Source organism: Choloepus didactylus (assembly GCF_015220235.1).
Source record: "Choloepus didactylus isolate mChoDid1 chromosome 25 unlocalized genomic scaffold, mChoDid1.pri SUPER_25_unloc1, whole genome shotgun sequence".
Taxonomy (NCBI): domain Eukaryota; kingdom Metazoa; phylum Chordata; class Mammalia; order Pilosa; family Megalonychidae; genus Choloepus; species Choloepus didactylus.
In genome coordinates, this window is record NW_023637606.1 from 5681581 (window position 1) to 5694891 (window position 13311).

Consider the following 13311-nt stretch of genomic DNA (forward strand, 5'->3'; position numbering starts at 1 on the left):
AAATAGGTATTTACTACCTATTTACCTTGACATTAGGTTAGTAAAGCCTTTGTTTTGGGAGCAGATTCGCATAGGATGTGTACTGTCATTGGATGGGGAATGGGTAGGTTAGTAAAGCCTTTGTTTTGGGAGCAGATTCGCATAGGATGTGTACTGTCATTGGATGGGGAATGGGCAAATGGTGAGTGCTAGTCTACTTGGATTGGGTTTTAGTTCTCATATCTGTGTCTGTCATTGATTTTAATGGATTGGTACATTGTAAACATGACACTGGTTTGTATAAGGATCTCCATTTAACTACATAAATATTCTATTTCCTAAAACCTAAGACTGGATTAATAATTATTTAGACATTTGGAATCCAAGAGGGGCTACCAAACCACCCATCATGGTCAGTGGTTTCATTCCTGTTTTAGAAACAAAAGTGATTCCTGGATTTGATTTCTAAGTATATCTGCTAAAAAATCAGTTTCTTCCTTTTGCTGTCATTGGGGAAGATGTGGCTGCTAAACATCTGTGTCTTCTATCACCTAGGATAGTTGGAGGAGATTTTAAATCTCCAAGAGAGGGAAAATACAATGCAGATTTTTAATTTAAAGGTTTACAGTTAAAGATTTTGTAGGAAATATGCAAGTCATGTATAAATGGAAAATAGTGCATTTGTAGTAGTCTTCATTAAGCACTTTGATTTCTACATGGAAATAACAAAAAAAAATGTTATCTGAAATGATCAAAATAAGTTGATAGAATACCAGCATGCTGTCAAGAACACTGACATGTCTAGCTTTTAATTCTCATGCCCTTTATTTGCTACATTTAAAAATGGCTGGACCTGGTGATGTTATGCTCCGGAGTGCAAGCTGGGTGCATAAAATTAGCACAGGCAGGTCAAATATTTTGAGTATGTAGAGCATATGAACACTGATAATTGGGATACTTTTCATAAACAACAACAGCAAAAATGTTTCCTGGTGTTTTCCCATTCACAACTTTGTCCTGAAGAAAACAAATGAAGATATTTGAAAATGAAAATAAAAATTATAATTTGAGATTTAACTGAAATATTAGGTAATGTAAAGTGAAGAAAGCACAGCCTTTGCAATCAGATGGACTTGGTTTGACTTGTGTCTTTGCACTAATCACTGTGTCTTCATGGGTGGGTGGTCAGTTTCTCTGTGCCTTAGTTTTCTCATCTGTAAAATTGTGTATGTGGTGTTTTTGGGGAGGCCTGGGAGGAATTCACAGTACTTATACTGAGGAGGTTTTGCAAAAAATAAATGAGAATATGTAGGTAAAGCACTGAGTACTGAGAGTCTGGCATATACTAGATGCTCAATAAATTATTGCTAGTTATAAAAAAAGAACATATTATGTGCCATACACACTACTATTTCACATAAAGTAACTTTATCCCCACAAAACCCCTCTAAAGTGGGTATTGAAATTAGCCACATTGTATAGATGCAAAAGCTGAGATGTCATTCAGTTGTGTTGTGATTCATTTAATCTTCACATCCACCCTGGGATACTACCTGTATTAGTTAAGATTCTCTAGGGAAACAGAACCAACAAGAGATAACTGTAAAGATAAGATTTTATAGAAATGTCTCATGTAACTGTGGGGATGCACGAGTCCAAATTCCGTAGGGCAGGCAGCAAACTGCCAACTCCAATGAATGTGTTCGATGAACTCCTCAGGAGATGCTGGCTAGCCAAAGAAGAAGTGAAAGTTCTCTCCTTTTCTCTGCTAAAAGTCTTCAACTGCTTGGATTAAATCCAGCTGATCGAATTCTCTCCTTGTAGAAGACACACGCTTCATTGATGTCACAGTTGCAGTCAATTGACTGATGATTTAATAAACCCGTCTTCTGGTTTACTAACCAGCTACAAATGTCCTTGCAGTAATGGTTAGGCCAGTGTTTGCCTGACCAGATACCTGGGCACCATCACACGGCCAAGTTGACACATGAAACTAACCATCACACTATCTCTGTATCTTTTTTGCAAAAGGGGAAATTTGGGCACAGAAAAGTTTAGTAAATTGTACCTCCTGACAGCCTGGTTATTTGGTGGTACTCGGATTCAACCTCCTTGCTGGGCTTCTGCATTTCCGTTTCCTCTGATGGCTAATGAGCAATTTGTGAGGATTCACGGTTGAGACGGTAAACATCCTGCCCCTCAACAAACTTTCCTCTCCAGCTTTAATATTTGTTAAGGCTTCTTGCCCAAACCAGTCTATAAAATGATGGCTACAAACTTCCCAACTCTACCACTTTTTTCCACTGCATTACTTTTTTTTTTTTTTTTTTTTTTTTAATCATCATTTTATTGAGATATATTCACATACCACGCAGTCATACAAAACAAATTGTACTTTCGATTGTTTACAGTACCATTACATAGTTGTACATTCATCACCTAAATCAATCCCTGACACCTTCATTAGCACACACACAAAAATAACAAGAATAATAATTAGAGTGAAAAAGAGCAATTGAAGTAAAAAAGAACACTAGGTACCTTTGTCTGTTTGTTTGCTTCCCCTACTTTTCTACACATCCATCCATAAACTAGACAAAGTGGAGTTTGGTCCTTATGGCATTCCCAATCCCACTGTCACCCCTCATAAGCTACATTTTTATACAACTGTCTTCGAGATTCATGGGTTCTGGGTTGTAGTTTAATAGTTTCAGGTATCCACCACCAGCTACCCCAATTCTTTAGAACCTAAAAAAGGTTGTCTAAAGTGTGCGTAAGAGTGCCCACCAGAGTGATCTCTCGGCTCGTTTTGGAATCTCTCTGCCACTGAAGCTTATTTCATTTCCTTTCACATCCCCCTTTTGGTCAAGAAGATGTTCTCCATCCCACGATGCCGGGTCTACATTCCTCCCCGGGAGTCATATTCCACGTTGCCAGGGAGATTCACTTCCCTGGGTGTCTGATCCCACGTAGGGGGGAGGGCAGTGATTTCACCTTTCAAGTTGGCTTAGCCAGAGAGAGAGGGCCACATCTGAGCAACAAAGAGGCATTCCGGAGGAGACTCTTAGGCACAAATACAGGGAGGCCTAGCCTCTCCTTTGCAGCAACCGTCTTCCCAAGGGTAAAACTTATGGTAGAGGGCTCAACCCATCAAACCACCAGTCCCCTATGTCTGTGGTCATGTTAGCAACCATGGAGGTGGGGTAGGCGAATACCCCTGCATTCTCCACAGGCTCCTCAAGGGAGCACTACATCGTTTTTTTTTGTTTTTTTTTTTTCCTTGTTTGTCTTTTTTCTTTTTTTTTTTTTTTTTTTAACTTTCCCTTCTTTTTTCAAATCAACTGTATGAAAAAAAAAGTTAAAAAGAAAACAAACATACAATAAAAGAACATTTCAAAGACACCATAGCAAGGGAGTAAGAAAAAGACAACTAACCTAAGATAACTGCTTAACTTCCAACATGTTCCTACTTTACCCCAAGAAAGTTACATACTATAGCAACATTTCAGTGAACTTGTTCCTACTACATCCATCAGAAATTAACAGACCATAGTCATTTCTGGGCATCCCCAGAACGTTAAATAGCTTATCTGTTCTTCTTGGATTATTGTTCCCCCTTCCTTAATTGCTCTCTACTGCTAGTTCCCCTACATTCTACATTATAAACCATTTGTTTTACATTTTTCAAAGTTCACATTAGTGGTAGCATATAATATTTCTCTTTTTGTGCCTGGCTTATTTCGCTCAGCATTATGTCTTCAAGGTTCATCCATGTTGTCATATGTTTCACCAGATCGTTCCTTCTTACTGCCGCGTAGTATTCCATCGTGTGTATATACCACATTTTATTTATCCACTCATCTGTTGATGGACATTTGGGTTGTTTCCATCTCTTGGCAATTGTGAATAATGCTGCTATGAACATTGGCGTGCAGATATCTGTTCGTGTCACTGCTTTCCGATCTTCCGGGTATATACCGAGAAGTGCAATCGCTGGATCGAATGGTAGCTCTATCTCTAGTTTTCTAAGGAACTGCCAGACTGACTTCCAGAGTGGCTGAACCATTATACAGTCCCACCAACAATGAATAAGAGTTCCAATTTCTCCACATCCCCTCCAGCATTTGTAGTTTCCTGTTTGTTTAATGGCAGCCATTCTAACCGGTGTTAGATGGTATCTCATTGTGGTCTTAATTTGCATCTCTCTAATAGCTAGTGAAGCTGAACATTTTTTCATGTGTTTCTTGGCCATTTGTATTTCCTCTTCAGAGAACTGTCTTTTCATATCTTTTGCCCATTTTATAATTGGGCTGTCTGTACTATTGTCATTGAGTTGTAGGATTTCTTTGTATATGCAAGATATCAGTCTTTTGTCAGATACATGGTTTCCAAAAATTTTTTCCCATTGAGTTGGCTGCCTCTTTACCTTTTTGAGAAATTCCTTTGAGGTGCAGAAACTTCTAAGCTTGAGGAGTTCCCATTTATCTATTTTCTCTTTTGTTGCTTGTGCTTTGGGTGTAAAGTCTAGGAAGTGGCCTCCTAATACAAGGTCTTGAAGATGTTTTCCTACATTATCTTCTAGGAGTTTAATGGTACTTTCTTTTATATTGAGATCTTTGGTCCATTTTGAGTTAATTTTTGTGTAGGAGGTGAGGTAGGGGTCCTCTTTCATTCTTTTGGATATGGATATCCAACTCTCCCAGCCCCATTTGTTGAAAAGACCATTATGGCTCAGTTCGGTGACTTTGGGGGCCTTATCAAAGATCAGTCGGCCATAGATCTGAGGGTCTATCTCTGAATTCTCAATTCGATTCCATTGATCTATATGTCTATCTTTGTGCCAGTACCATGCTGTTTTGGCAACTGTGGCTTTATAATAAGCTTCAAAGTCAGGGAGTGTAAGTCCTCCCACTTCGTTTTTCTTTTTTAAAGTGTCTTTAGCAATTCGAGGCATCTTCCCTTTCCAAATAAATTTGATAACTAGCTTTTCCAAGTCTGCAAAGTAGGTTGTTGGAATTTTGATTGGGATTGCATTGAATCTGTAGATGAGTTTGGGTAGAATTGACATCTTAATGACATTTAGCCTTCCTATCCATGAACATGGAATATTTTTCCATCTTTTAAGGTCCCCTTCTATTTCTTTTAGTAGAGTTATGTAGTTTTCTTTGTATAGGTCTTTTACATCTTTGGTTAAGTTTATTCCTAGGTACTTGATTTTTTTAGTTGCTATTGAAAATGGTATCTTTTTCTTGAGTGTCTCTTCAGTTTGTTCATTTCTAGCATATAGAAACATTACTGACTTATGTGCATTAATCTTGTATCCCGCTACTTTGCTAAATTTGTTTATTAGCTCTAGTAGGTGTATCGTTGATTTCTCAGGGTTTTCTAGATATAAGATCATATCATCTGCAAACAATGACAGTTTTACTTCTTCTTTTCCAATTTGGATGCCTTTTATTTCTTTGTCTTGCCGGATTGCCCTGGCTAGCACTTCCAGCACAATGTTGAATAACAGTGGTGACAGCGGGCATCCTTGTCTTGTTCCTGATCTTAGAGGGAAGGCTTTCAGTCTCTCACCATTGAGTACTATGCTGGCTGTGGGTTTTTCATATATGCTCTTTATCATGTTGAGGAAGTTTCCTTCAATTCCTACCTTTTGAAGTGTTTTTATCAAAAACGGATGTTGGATTTTGTCAAATGCTTTTTCAGCATCTATTGAGATGATCAATTGATTTTTCCCTTTCGAGTTTTTAATGTGTTGTAATACATTGATTGTTTTTCTTATGTTGAACCATCCTTGCATGCCTGGAATGAACCCCACTTGGTCATGGTGTATGATTTTTTTAATGTGTCTTTGGATTCGATTTGCAAGTATTTTGTTGAGGATTTTTGCATCTATATTCATTAGGGAGATTGGCCGGTAGTTTTCCTTTTTTGTAGCATCTTTGCCTGGTTTTGGTATTAGATTGATGTTAGCTTCATAAAATGAGTTAGGTAGTGTTCCATTTTTTTCAATGTTTTGAAAGAGTTTGAGTAAGATTGGTGTCAGTTCTTTCTGGAAAGTTTGGTAGAATTCCCCTGTGAAGCCATCTGGCCCTGGGCATTTATTCGTGGGAAGATTTTTGATGACTGATTGGATCTCTTTGCTTGTGATGGGTTGGTTGAGGTCTTCTATTTCTTCTCTGGTCAGTCTAGGTTGTTCATATGTTTCCAGGAAATTGTCCATTTCTTCTACATTATCCAGTTTGTTGCCATACAGTTGTTCATAATATCCTCTTATAATTTTTTTAATTTCTTCAGGATCTGCAGTTATGTCACCTTTTTCATTCATTATTTTGTTTATATGGGTCTTCTCTCTTTTTGATTTTGTCAGTCTAGCTAGGGGCTTGTCAATCTTGTTGATCTTCTCAAAGAACCAACTTTTGGTGATATTTATCCTTTCTATTGTTTTTTTGTTCTCTATGTCATTTATTTCTGCTTTAATCCTTGTTATTTCTTTTCTTGTACTTGGTTTAGGATTGGTTTGCTGTTCATTTTCTAGCTTCTTCAGTTGATCCATTAGTTCTTTGATTTTGGCTCTTTCTTCCTTTTTAATATATGCGTTTAGTGCTATAAATTTCCCCCTTAGCACTGCTTTTGCTGCATCCCATAGGTTTTGGTATGTTGTGTTCTCATTTTCATTCGTCTCTATATATTTAGCAATTTCTCTTGCTATTTCTTCTTTAACCCACTGATTGTTTAGGAGTGTGTTGTTTAACCTCCAGGTATTTGTGAATTTTCGAAGTCTCTGGTGGTTATTGACTTCTAATTGTATTCCATTGTGGTCAGAGAATGTGCTTTGAATAATTTCAATCTTTTTAAATTTATTGAGGCTTGTTTTATGTCCCAGCATATGATCTATTCTGGAGAAAGTTCCGTGAGCACTAGAAAAGTATGTGTATCCTGGTGATTTGGGATGTAATGTCCTGTAGATGTCTGTTAAATCTAATTCATTTATCAGATTGTTTAGGTTTTCAATTTCCTTATTGGTCTTCTGTCTGGTTGATCTATCTATAGGAGAGAGTGATGTGTTGAAGTCTCCCACAATTATTGTGGAAACATCAATTGCTTCCTTTAGTTTTGCCAATGTTTCTCTCATGTATTTTGTGGCACCTTGATTGGGTGCATAGACATTTACGATTGTTATTTCTTCTTGCTGAATTGCCCCTTTTATTAGTATGTAGTGGCCTTCTTTGTCTCTCAAAACATCCCTGCATTTGAAGTCTATTTTATCTGAGATTAATATTGCTACACCTGCTTTCTTTTGGCTGTAGCTTGCATGAAATATTTTTTTCCATCCTTTCACTTTCAGTTTCTTTGTGTCCCTGTGTCTAAGATGAGTCTCTTGTATGCAACATATTGATGGTTCATTTTTTTTGATCCATTCTGCGAATCTATATCTTTTAATTGGGGAGTTTAATCCATTTACATTCAACGTTAAAACCGTGAAGGCATTTCTTGAATCGGCCATCTTATCCTTTGGATTATGTTTGCCATATTTTTCCCTCTCTCTATTAATATCCTTTATTGTACCCATACCGAATCTCTTTAGTACTGAACCTTTCTCCAAGTCTCTCTGTCCTGTCTTTGTTTCTCTGTCTGTAGGGCTCCCTTTAGTATCTCCAGTAGGGCAGGTCTCTTGTTAGCAAATTCTCTCAGCATTTGTTTGTCTGTGAAAAATTTAAGCTCTCCCTCAAATTTGAAGGAGAGCTTTGCTGGATAAAGTATTCTTGGCTGGAAATTCCTCTCACTCAGAATTTTAAATATATCGTGCCACTGCCTTCTCGCCTCCATGGTGGCTGCTGAGTAGTCACTACTTAGTCTTATGCTATTTCCTTTGTATGTGGTGAATTGCTTTTCTCTTGCTGCTTTCAGAACTTGCTCCTTCTCTTCTATGTTTGACAGTGTGATCAGTATATGTCTCGGAGTGGGTTTTTTTGGATTTATTCTATTTGGAGTTCGCTGAGCATTTATGATTTGTGTATTTATGTTGTTTAGAAGATTTGGGAAGTTTTCCCCAACAATTTCTTTGAATACTCTTCCTAGACCTTTACCCTTTTCTTCCCCTTCTGGGACACCAATGAGTCTTATATTCGGACGTTTCATATTATCTATCATATCCCTGAGGTCCATTTCGAGTTTTTCAATTTTTTTCCCCATTCTTTCTTTTATGTTTTCATTTTCCATTCTGTCATCTTCCAGGTCACTGATTCGTTGTTCAACTTCCTCTAGTCTTGTACTATGAGTGTCCAGAATCTTTTTAATTTGGTCAACAGTTTCTTTAATTTCCATAAGATCATCCATTTTTTTATTTAGTCTTGCAATGTCTTCTTTATGCTCTTCTAGGGTCTTCTTGATTTCCTTCATATCCCGTACTAGGGTCTCATTGTTCATCTTTAGTTCTTTGAGTAGCTGCTCTAGGTGTGTCTCTTCTGGTCTTTTGATTTGGGTGCTTGGGCTTGGGTTATCCATATCGTCTGGTTTTTTCATATGCTTTATAATTTTCTGTTGTTTTTGGCCTCGTGGCATTTGCTGACCTTGATAGGGTTCTTTTAGGGTTTGTAGACCAGTTGAAGTCCTTATCTCTAATTTATCAGATCTACAGCTTCGTGGAGTACACTTTCTCTAACTAACCAGCAGGTGGCGTCCACGGACCACCTGTTCTCCACAAGCCAGATCTCCCCTGCTTAGCCTTTTTGGTGAGTGGAGGAGTGAGTCTTGTGGGGCCCAATTGGTGTCCCAAGCTTGCGTGTGTAGTTGGTGTTGCCTGCCCTGTATGTGGGGCGTGTTTCTGGGCAGTCGGGGAGGGGGTGTGGCCCTAACAATCAAATCTCCCTGATGATCCTAGAGTTTTAAAGCTACTGCAATAGTCTAATCCTTCAGTTCAGTCCTGCCACAGTTTGTCTCTGCCACTGACCCACAAGTCTTTGGTATTGGCGTATGGCTCCTGAGACTTGCAAGTGGGCCCCTCTTCCAGGCTGTGCACCCCGGGTCCTCTGTTGAGGGATGACTGTGCTATGTCGCAGGTGAGTGCCGTCCCCCCAGGGCAGTTCTGGGCTGCTGGGCTGTGTTGGGAGGCTCCCAGTCTGTTCAAATGATGGCTGAATGGGGCTCTGTTAATTCACACTGCTCCCCCTTCCCAGCTCTGGGACATTCAGCTGAGGTTGCAGGGAAGGCTAATGTCCACGCCCAGTTTTGTGGTGTGTGCCTGTTATTTGAAGCACTTCCGTCACACTGGGTTGTCTGGGGCAGCTCTGGGCTATGGGGCTGGCGATGGGCAGGAGTGTTTCCTGTCCACCAGGATGGTGGCTGTGAGCGGACACCCCCCTTTTCTTGGGAAGTTGTGTTGTTTAGTGAATTTTCTCAGCCACTGGATTATTGCCTTTTGTCTCAGAGCTCTCTTAGTTCTGCTCTTGACTTGACGTGCCCAAATTTCAATTCTTTGAAGCTTTCTGTATTGAGCTTCTTAGAGTAATTGTTTTAGAAAAAGCAAAAAGGATTTAAAAAAAAAAAAAAAACAAAAAACCGGCCCTCCTCAGATATCTAATGGGTTATTGAAATGCTAATAGACAAAGCAACCAGGGCCATTAAGGAAAGGTGCCCAGGGCAGAGAGATCAGCCTTGCTTCGGGATTTGCATATGCGCCTCAAGGCCTGATCTCCGCCCTTCCCCTTTCTGTGTTCACCAGAACTCCAAAAATCCTCTGCTTTTATTTTGGAGTTTTTCGTGTTGTTTTTTTTCTATGCCTGTCTCCTCTCTGCTGGGCTGGCTGCTCTCAGAGTCTCTGGTGTCTGACCTCAGTCTATCTATGGTTGGAGTTTGAATCAGTAGAATGAGTTTCCGGTAAGAGCAGCCACTGCAATTCTCCCTTCTCCTTCCTGGAGCTGACAGCCCCTCCTCCCCCGGGACTGAGCCTGGCAGGGAGGGGCGCGGGTCCCCTGGCCGCAAAAACTTACAGATTTCGCTGATCTCAGCAGTTCCACGTTTTCATGAGTGTTGTATGAAGTATGCCCAAAGACAGATTGCTCTGTGGTGTCCAGTCCACGCAGTTCCTGGCTTTTTACCTACTTTCCTGGAGGAGTAACTAAAACATACAGCTCACCAGTCTGCCATCTTGCCCCGCCCCCCTCCACTGCATTACTTTTTATATTTTCATTAGAGTAAAATAAAAATACAACTCCCCAACTCATAATAAAACATGGAAACTGCCATATAGAAATCACAGGACAAACAAAAAGCTTTAGATCTTTCCAAAATTCACATGACCATAAACTTAGTAGGTGAGCAATTAAAAATGAATCATGCAAAAACAAAACAAAACAAAACAAAAAAACATGCTTTTTGCCTTAATACATCTTTGAACTAATAACATTAACAATTTACATGCAATGAGTATGGCCCACTAAATACAATGGGTACTGAATTATTTTATATATAAATTTCTGATTCAATATATAAAGACTGGGGACAGACAGTCTTAATCCCAGAGCCAAATCACAGAAGCTTAAAGAATAACTTTTTTGAAAAATGCTGTCTTGTATATTAAGAATCATGTTTTTGGCAGGGCGGGGGGCAATAACAGCTTTCTCATCAGCTTAAAACATTCAACAGTTTGAATTCACTAAACTTACAATTAAAAAGGATCAGTTTCCAAAGCAGTCAGTATACTGAAGCTAGAAGTCCAGTACAAGAGGAAGTTTCTGTCATCTCTTCACTCAACTCCACAATGCTCAGCTGAAGAACAACCCCCTTAAAAGAGTTGTTTTGTTCAGTTCTACTTCAGGAGGAAGATATTTGGGAGTATAGACAACTTTTTCACCCTATTAAACTGGAACAAATAGTAATTTGCAAAATGTTTTTTTTCCCCAGTTTTAAACATAAAAGTCTCCTATATCCCAACCCACAAAGGAGCAGGCACTGTTGGATTCTGAGGGTAAAATCTGCAGCACACCAGTTTGTGTGCCCTGTAAGCAGGGAACATGGCGGGCATGGTGAGGTCCTGGGCTTGGCGGTCAGTGGCACCATAGAGTCAATTTTGGACATTTTCCACCATTAATTGCAATCATGGAAGTGCCCTTTTCTTGCTATTGCAATTTCACTGGTGGCTTTTCATTAAGACCTTGCTCCTAGGAACTCATTCGGGGCACAATATATTGTCCTCCAGCTGTCGGGGTGGCAAATTTCAGGCAGGTAACAAGAAGAGTGCACTCACTCTACCTTGGTTTTCAGGGACCTAGGCTTGTCCAGCATGAAATTGCAGGTGAACCCAACCATCTGTGTTTGCAAGGAAACTTCTTCCATTTGCCACACACTACCTGACACCATACACCTCCTGTGGCAATTCCCCTTTATCCATCCTCTTGGCCCTGGCCAACACAGCCTCCCGGGCAGAAGTTGTCACCACAACTGCATTCACTCCTTCAAATAGACTAGATTCTTTAAGGGCAGATACTCCCTTCTCAGGGGGGAGGAGCCACTTCCGGAGCATCAGTGCCCTCAGAAGACATCTGCTCAGGTTTGCTAATGCTGCCATTATGCAAAATGCCAGAAATGGATTGGCTTTTATAAAGGGGGCTTATTTGTTTACAAAGTTAGTCCTAAGGCCATAAAAATGTCCAAGCTAAGGCATCAACAATAGGGTGCCTTCACAGAAGAATGGCCAATGGCATCTGGAACACCTCTGTTGTCTGAGAAGGCACGTGGCTGGCATCTTCTTCCTTTGCTCCCAGGTTGTGTTTCAAAATGGCAACCTCCAAAATGTCTCTCTTAGCTGCAGCAATCTCCAAAATGTTACTCTCAGTTGCTCTGAGGTCCCTCTGTTTGTGAGCTCTTTTTATAGGACTCCAGTGAACTAATCGAGACCCACCCTGAATGGGCAGGGCTGCCTTTCCATGGAAACATTCAATCAACAGGTCACACCCTAATCAAAGTTGTCATTCACAGTTGGGCAGGTCACATCTCCATGGAAACACTCAATCAGAAGGTTCCAGTCTAATCAACACTGATACCTCTGCCCCTACAAGATTGCATTAATGAATATGGCTTTTTCTGGGGGACATAACACAGGCACAACATCTTCTTTTATCAGAATGTTCCAGAGGCATCCCCCCCCATTGATTTTCTCTGAGACTGTGTCAGGATCTTGCCTCCTTTGCTGTGACAGGAATACCCTTTTGGTTTGGGCAAGTATGTTCACAGCATCACTTAAATGCTTCTAATTTCTTGTCTTTGGTGCTCAGCTTTAATTGATGGCACCAGGGCCACAGGATGTCCTGGTGCAGCAGGTTGACTGGTGGCAGTTTAGATGGTAATGGAGGGGTTGCTATCTTCTTCTGAGATTTGGGGCTGTGGTTGCATGGTGCATTCTCTTGCAGACAGGAAGCTTTGCCATCTTTCATGGAATTTTTTCATTTGGTGCCCTTAGCTGAGGTTCTTGATAAACCTGATGTGCTTGGTTCACTGGAAGCCCACTGCTCCTCTTTCATTTTCACTGAGAAGAAGTTGAGGTTGATAAACAGAAAATTCTCCTTGGTGCCCACTTGAAATTTTTTTAATTAATTTTATTGAGATATATTCACATACCATGCAGTCATACAAAGCATACCTTCAGTTGTTCACAGTACCATTATGTATTTGTGCCTTCATCACCAAAATTAATTTTTGAGCGTTTTCATTACCACACACACAAAAATAATAGGAATAAAAATTAAAGTGAAAAAGAACAATTAAAGTAAAAAAGAACACCAGGTGACTTTTTTTTTCCCCTGTTTTTCTACTCGTCCATCCGTACACTGGACAAAAGGGAGTATGGTCTGTATGGCTTTCCCAATCATGTTGTCAACCCTCATAAGCTACATTTTTATACAATCGTCTTCAATATTCATGGGTTCTGGGTTGTAGGTTGATAGTTTCAGGTATTTACTGCTAGCTATTCCAATTCATTAGAACCTAAAAAGGGTTGTCTGTATTGTGCATAAGAGTGCCCATCAGAGTGACCTCTTGGCTCTTTTGGAATCTTTCAGCCACTGAAACTTATTTCATTTCCTTTCACATCCCCCTTTTGGTCAAGAAGATGTCCTCCATCCCACGATGCCGGGTCCACATTCCTCCCCTGGGGTCATATTCCACCCACTTGAATTTTGCACCCAAAACAAGTGCCTTACTCATCTTACCCTGCTAGGTTGACTGGTTTTAGAATCTGAGCTTTTAGCTCATACAAGTCTTTGCCATGGAGAAAGGGGGGAAACCCCAACTCTTCAAGTCCACTTGGCTTGTGGGATTGAGTAGCAGATA

At 40.0% G+C, this 13311-nt stretch overlaps 1 pseudogene; it reads right to left on the reverse strand.

Moving 5' to 3' along the window:
* Positions 1–11144: 11144 nt before the first annotated feature.
* On the reverse strand, positions 11145–12503 carry LOC119525306 (annotated as a pseudogene).
* Positions 12504–13311: the final 808 nt, after the last annotated feature.